General features: G+C 44.4%; 1 non-coding gene across 1 annotated transcript; it reads right to left on the reverse strand.

Moving 5' to 3' along the window:
- Positions 1-1,970: 1,970 nt before the first annotated feature.
- On the reverse strand, positions 1,971-2,165 carry LOC142654185 (U2 spliceosomal RNA). The gene has a single exon (XR_012848916.1). It is a non-coding gene; the product is annotated as a U2 spliceosomal RNA (small nuclear RNA).
- Between the last annotated feature and the right edge of the window lie 4,629 nt (positions 2,166-6,794).

Consider the following 6,794-nt stretch of genomic DNA (forward strand, 5'->3'; position numbering starts at 1 on the left):
ACGGTCCACACACCGCACTCGTTCATAACTCTCCCCATAAGCTTGATGTTCTTGAAGTAGGCAGCTAAGAATGCTGCCACTTCCTGGTCCTTCACATATGGGGAATACATCTTAATCACCACGAGTTTGGTTACCTCAAAAGCATGCTCTATTACCTGGACTCCCAAAGACGTGAGTTGAACTTTTTCCCTCTCAGCTTTGTCCATAGCATCACGGAGGATACCTTCTCCAACAAAAGTTATGTCAAAAACTCCACGCCTTGGGTAATCCTGGATCGCCAAAATTTCATGCTTGCGGACCGCCAGCAACTTCTCGAGGATTTCGTATACGAGGAACTTGACACCTCGTGGACCGCCTCCACCCTCTGCCAAGATGACTCTAGCAGAGTTTCGCAGCCGGGCGTATACCGGCACCGCATCGGGTTCGCCTGCCATTAGCGTGGCCAGGTCGAACCGCGCAGCTTTCGCTGCGCCCCTTGACGTACAGAGACCAAGGGGCTGGGGGGATCGCAACTCGTTGCTCAGGACTAAGCCTCTCTCCCAAATAGCAGCACGGGGGTGAAGTCCAGGCGAACCTGGACGATCCCCCGAGGCCGAGAGAGAGGGTACCTGAGCACCTTCTGACTAAAAACCTCCTGTATAAATACACTTGGTCTTAGCCAAAAGGCCGAGAAGCGATAACCCGAATGGGCCGGGCGTTGACCGAGCCTGCCTAATACTGCTGTTCACCCCTTGCAGCGATTGATTCAGCCTACTCCTAGGCAATTCCATGGGGCCCTGCAGGCTCACACACATTTACAGCTACTAAGCGGGAGGTGAATAAAGGCCGGAGAGGAAGCTACACAGGATTTGCTTCTTTTGCTTGCACCACAATGCAGTGCTGAAAGAGGAGGAATCTACATAAAAACGCCTTCCTGGCAACGCCCAAATGCCCTCCTGCCATGCAGATAAACACTGGCAGCGGCAGCAAGTGCATGCCCACAGCCACCCCTTGTTCCTTCACACCTTGTATCAGCTTTAATCCAGTCCAGTCCGGTGCTGCCTGCTGAGCAGCACTGACCAACACTGCCTGGGCCCAGGCTTTTATCTCTGAGGCCCCATTATGATGTCAGAAAGCTGGCTCTGGAATCCTGAGGGCTCCACTATGACACGTGCAAAGTTCCGTCTGAACTTTATATAAGACGGTGAGGCTCAGTCAGTCACTCAGTGTTGCCTGAGAGGGCAACACTGCAACAGCCGGCCGCCAGGCTGTCTTTTTTTTGCACATTTATTTGCCTCCAGGAGGCCACAAGAGGGAGACAAGGGACTGCAAAATGGAAAATAGGCATCCACCAACTTTACAGACAACTTGTTCTCCTTGCTCCTACAACCTCCATCCTTGCACAGTTTGTTATTCTTCTAGGTAACATAGTAACAAATCCAAATTGCTGCTCTCTTTGTAGGCAAGCAAGGCTTTGTTGCAACTGCAATTCTTACTTCTTCTTGAAATGTAGGGACGACAGTACATTCCATCACATCCATCTAGTGTACACAGGTAGGTCCATTGTGGCGGGCAGGCGAGCGGGCGGGCTGCTTTATTGGCTGTTTGCTGTTCCCCTACTCCACTCCACTATTTGACTGTTGTGCTGCATCAATCAATCAATCAATCAATCAATCAATCAATCAATCAATCAGTGGCTGGCTCAGGTGCAGCTCTTTAACTTACCTAAAAGGGAGGGCGGAGAGAAGACAAGGAAGGTGAATGAGCTGTTCCAATGTGAAATGCCGGAAACACAGACACACAGACGACACAAAACAAGAGGTGGCAATCTATTCATTAATTGCATTTAATCAATGAGCTCATTATCACTCATGCATTGTCCAACAGGTGTTGAAATAATGGGATTAAAAGGGGAGATCCCTTCAGAAAGACAGAAACAATGGCAAAGAGAAAAAACACTTTTGGAATCTGATTTTAGTCAACACATAAGGAAAGGGTGCACCGGTCCTGGAAATACTGCAATACCAGGTCAATGCGTGGAGTGGACAGAGCAAGCTCTATTTCCATCTCCCTGTTCTAAAAATCCATTTAATATATGGTCCCCAGATAGGGGACGTATCAGATATTAAACTGATAAGAACAGATTTTTTTTCAGTTGGCTACCCCCTCGCGGGGGTGTCAATGATTTATTAATAAAAATTCAATTTTACAATAGATAACACTACAATTACATCAAACATTTTCATATTGTTACAATAGTAAAAATCAAATTACATTAATATTTATAGGGGGACATGGTGGCAAATCTTTATTTATTGGAGTTCCAGTCAGTCACAAACCATTTATTTAGAAGGGTGGCATTTGCTTTCCTGTCAATTAAATAATATAAATACATCTCACTAAAACAAAGACCTAAAACATCATCCGTTGTCAAAACGTCGTGTTTAAAAAGAAGGATGTTCCTGGCCTTCCAAAGAGCTTCTTTAGCGCAATTCATCGTCTTCCATGCTATTGTCTTCTGATTCGCGGTCGGGCATCCAAATTGTCCATATAAAATATCATCGTAACATAAGTCCTTCAGGTCTGCCATCTTTTCCATAAGAGGGAATATCTTTTTCCAAAAATGTTGTGCAAAGTAACATGTCCAAAGTAAATGACGCACTGTCTCCTCAGCCTGGCAGCCTTCCCTCGGGCAGACGGCAGACCTCGCGAATCTTCTTCTGTATTGGAATGCCCGGCATGGAAGACATTGATGAATGCAGCTCCAGGCCAGGTCCTTCTGTGTGTTAAAGAGATAAAATATGTTAGACATTTTCCAGATAAAACCACTGCGTTTTTCGTTAAAATTGTCTATTCTGCTGACCGCATCCTCTCTTTTTAGGTCGATTAAAAGCTTCTTGCTATTTTTAAGATCATTAATACTCTTCCCTTTTAATTTAAATAAAGCAACTATTTTTTCTAAAATTACATATTGTGGGGGTAAATTAAAAGCATAAGGTGAGGTTAAAATAATCTGGAACCACCCACACCTTCGCATAAAAAACCCTGTATTATAACGTAAATAAAACGACCAATAGTGCTCTTTAAAAAGGGAATTAAAACAGAAGCTAAAAAATTTTAGTAAAAGAAACCTATTAAAATCTGGAAAGTCTTTGCCACCCTTTGGTTTGGACTTCATCACGATTCCTCTCTTTAATTTCTCCATTCTGGAACTCCAAAAGAAAGTAAAACAAGCTTTGGTTATTTTTCTCAGTAAAACCGTGGGAGGAGGGAAAACCATACTCAGATATAAAAGCAGGGGTAAAATGACCATTTTAATAATTAAAATTTTTCCCTCCATAGTAAGCTTCCTCATATTCCACATACATATCTTCTTGTTTACTTTCTGCGCCACCATGTCCCAACTGATAAAACCATTGTCGTACTCACTGAAGGAGACCCCTAAAATTTTAATATTATCCGACACAGGAACTGGTATGTCACTAAAAACCATGCTTCCTATGCTTAAAATACTACTCTTGCTAAAGTTTATCTTAAAACTGGAAGCACAGCAATAAAACTCTATCTGCTTGAGGGCTCTCTGAAGCGACCGGGTGTCCCTGCATAATACCGCTACATCATCCATGTACCCCACTGCTTTAGCCTCTATGCCGCCTCCCCCTGGTAGGGGGACTCCACGTATCAACTTGTCTCGGCGAATTGCGCATAATAGAGGCTCTAACGCACATATAAAAAGCAGTGGGGACAAGGGACACCCCTGCTTCACCCCAGAGTTTAAAAATACGTCCTGTGTCTTAAAACCATTTACTAAAATCTTACTTGTACAATTTTTATAAAAGGCTTTGATGGATAATAAAAATCCTTCAGGTATACCCATACGCTCTAAAACCTTAAACAAATAAAAGTGAGAGACACGGTCAAAAGCTTTTTCAAAGTCTATTGATAAAATTGCTAAATTATTCTTCTTAGACCTCGTGTCCTCAATCACATCTTTAATAAGGTTAAGATTGTCCCAGATGCTGCGGCCTGGCACCCCACATACTTGGTTGGAATGTATTATGTGGGGTATTATGGCTTTCATCCGGTTCGCACATAATTTAGCCATGATCTTGTAGTCGCTGTTTAGAAGGGTTATTGGTCTCCAGTTCTTTAAAACTGCGATGTCACCCGTCTTGTATAATAGGGAGACCTCACCCTTCTGCCAGGACTTAGGCAGCATCTTGGATTTAAAAACTTCTGCGTATAGTAAAAACAAATCTTCTTTTAAAAGATCATAAAATTTTACATAAAACTCACTGGGTATACCGTCCGGACCAGGAACTTTACCTGCTTTAAAACTTTTAACTGTTTCTAAAATCTCCTGCTCCGTCAGGTCCTGCAATAAAAAATTCTGGGAGACAGGGTCTAAAACAGTGGTAATCTCCTTCAGTGAGTCACGCATAAAATCACGATCCACAGTCTTAACATTAAAAAGGTCAGTATAAAACTCATGAACTTTACTTAAAAGACCCTGTACATCCGACACACCTTCAATATTTTTGATGACAGCCCTTTTATTGTTGATTTTTTTAAAAAAGTACCTGGAGCAGGTCTCGTTCTCCTCTATGTTTTGAATTTTTGAACGAAAAATTATTTCTTTACCTTTCTGCTCCAGGCACTGGGCTATCTCCTTTTTAAGGTCGGTGATGTCGGCTTCCACTTCTATTTCATTGTCTCGCATTTTGTACAGGGTCTGCAGACGGGTGTTTAGTGTATTAAAAACAGCATATTTTATTTTGGCTTTTACCACACTCTTTTTAATAAAAAAATCTTTTATTTTACTTTTCATCTTCTCCCACCATGCACTGATGGGAGCTCTGGTATCTCTCACCCGCCTGCTTTTCTTGTAAAATTCAATAAAATCGGTTAAAACCTGTGGATCATCTAAAAGGGAAACATTCATCTTCCAGGACTTCTTACAAATAAGATTATTAAGATCACGCTTCACATAAAAAGATAAAAGCCTATGATCTGAAAACACGTTGGTTAAAACTTCACATTTAAAAGGCAGTAAGTTCTCATTACAAAATATAAAATCTATCCTGGAGCTACAGGTGGCGTTGCTCCAGGTAACGCCGGCTTCCTCTGGACTGCTCCTGTTACATTCTTTGTAAACATCTTTTAAATTAAAATCGCTCACCATATTTTTGAGCAGTCCAGAGGTCTTATCGTAATTTCTGCTTGTAGCACTTGTAAGCCGGCGTTCCCCTCTCAGGATACAGTTAAAATCACCTGCGAGGATAAAAGGCTCAGTTGTGTTAATAAAAAGAGGTAAAACTTCTAGCATTTCTGCCCTCTCATTTTTATCAGGTGAGCCATAAAAATTTAAAAACTGCCATTTCACACCGTCAATAAAAGCCTTAACCAATAAAATACGTCCTGGTAAGATTTCTTGAATAAAATCAATTAAAACGTTTCCCTTAAATAGAATGGCGACCCCTGCTGATCTGGACTCGTTTGATCCAGACCAGACGGATGGACCATATTTCCAATCTTCTTTATATTTGGTGTACTTCATCGTATGGGGAATACCGCACTCCTGCAGGAAAAAAACAGAGGCTGCCAGGCAAGATAAAAAATTGAAGAGAGCAACCCTTCTTACTTTAGACTTGGCGCCCCTCACGTTGAGGGATATTCCCTTTAGTTCAGACATTGTGGAGTTTTGAATGCGTATTTGATTTTAAAATAATAAATAGTAGCGGTATTTTAAAATCACACATTTTCTCCACCAGCAATACCAAATATCTCACTTGGGCTCAGATACCCGCCCCCGTCCGAATCATTTGTCAGGAGGGAGAACGAAGGAGAGGAACTACCTTCGCTGAGGGTAACGCCAGCAACCAAACTTCTGCGTACGGGGAGCCCAAACTCATTCGGATCTCCCTGGGTCTCAAACGGTTGACCGTCTAGGTCGGGTGGGTCCCCTAGGGGGCTCGCACCTCCCCCCTGGGACCGTGCAGGCCCTTCTGGAGGGGGAGGTTGCGCACAAGGTGGGGTGTCAGTTTCCACGGGGGGAACAGTGCCCGCCCTCCTCACCAGTCGCGGCGAGGAGGGGGTTCTAGGAGGAGCCGCATCGTTTTTCACCGTTGTGTCCATCTGCTCCTCCCCTGTCTCCCCCCTACTGACTCTGGCTTGCCTCCCTTTTTTACGGGGACCCACCGGCACCTCGTCCTCTTCCTCCGACGAGGATGCCAGAGACCCAGGGCTTGGAGCAGGCCCGGCACCCCCTGAGCAACCAGCCTTCTGGGATGCCTCAGTTTTTCCGGCCTGCTCCTTTTCCGCCTTCCGCTTAGTCTGCCGCTTTTCCTTCGCACTGGGCTCCCCTTTATCCTCCAAGGTTGCTGGCTGCGAGGTACCTGTTTTGGCTCCAGTCCCTCGCACCTTTGAAGCCCAGGTACCTCTCTCCTCTTTCGTGTGGCTGGTCTGTTCCTCTCCCTGGGGACGGGTTTGGTCCGCTGGTGGAGCACGTGGGGGCGCTCCGGGTTGCTCATCTTCTTCGCCTCGGTACCTATAGGGGCAAGAAAAATACAGATGACCAGTTTTCTGACAAAAGTTACATTTTTTTTCTCCTGTGCATTCTCTAATTGTGTGCTCTTTGCTTCCGCAGTTCCTGCAGGTGACATCGCAGTTGTAACTGGTATGCCCATAGGTACCGCAGGCCCTGCAGAAGTTTGGCATCCCCGAGAAGTAGAGGTCGCCATTCACTGTTCCAATTTTAAAACGAGCCGGTGGGAGTCTCGTATTTTGGGTGGAGGGGTCCTTGATCAAAGTCACTA

Source organism: Rhinoderma darwinii, chromosome 5 (genome assembly GCF_050947455.1).
Source record: "Rhinoderma darwinii isolate aRhiDar2 chromosome 5, aRhiDar2.hap1, whole genome shotgun sequence".
In the NCBI taxonomy this organism is placed as follows: Eukaryota; Metazoa; Chordata; class Amphibia; order Anura; family Rhinodermatidae; genus Rhinoderma; species Rhinoderma darwinii.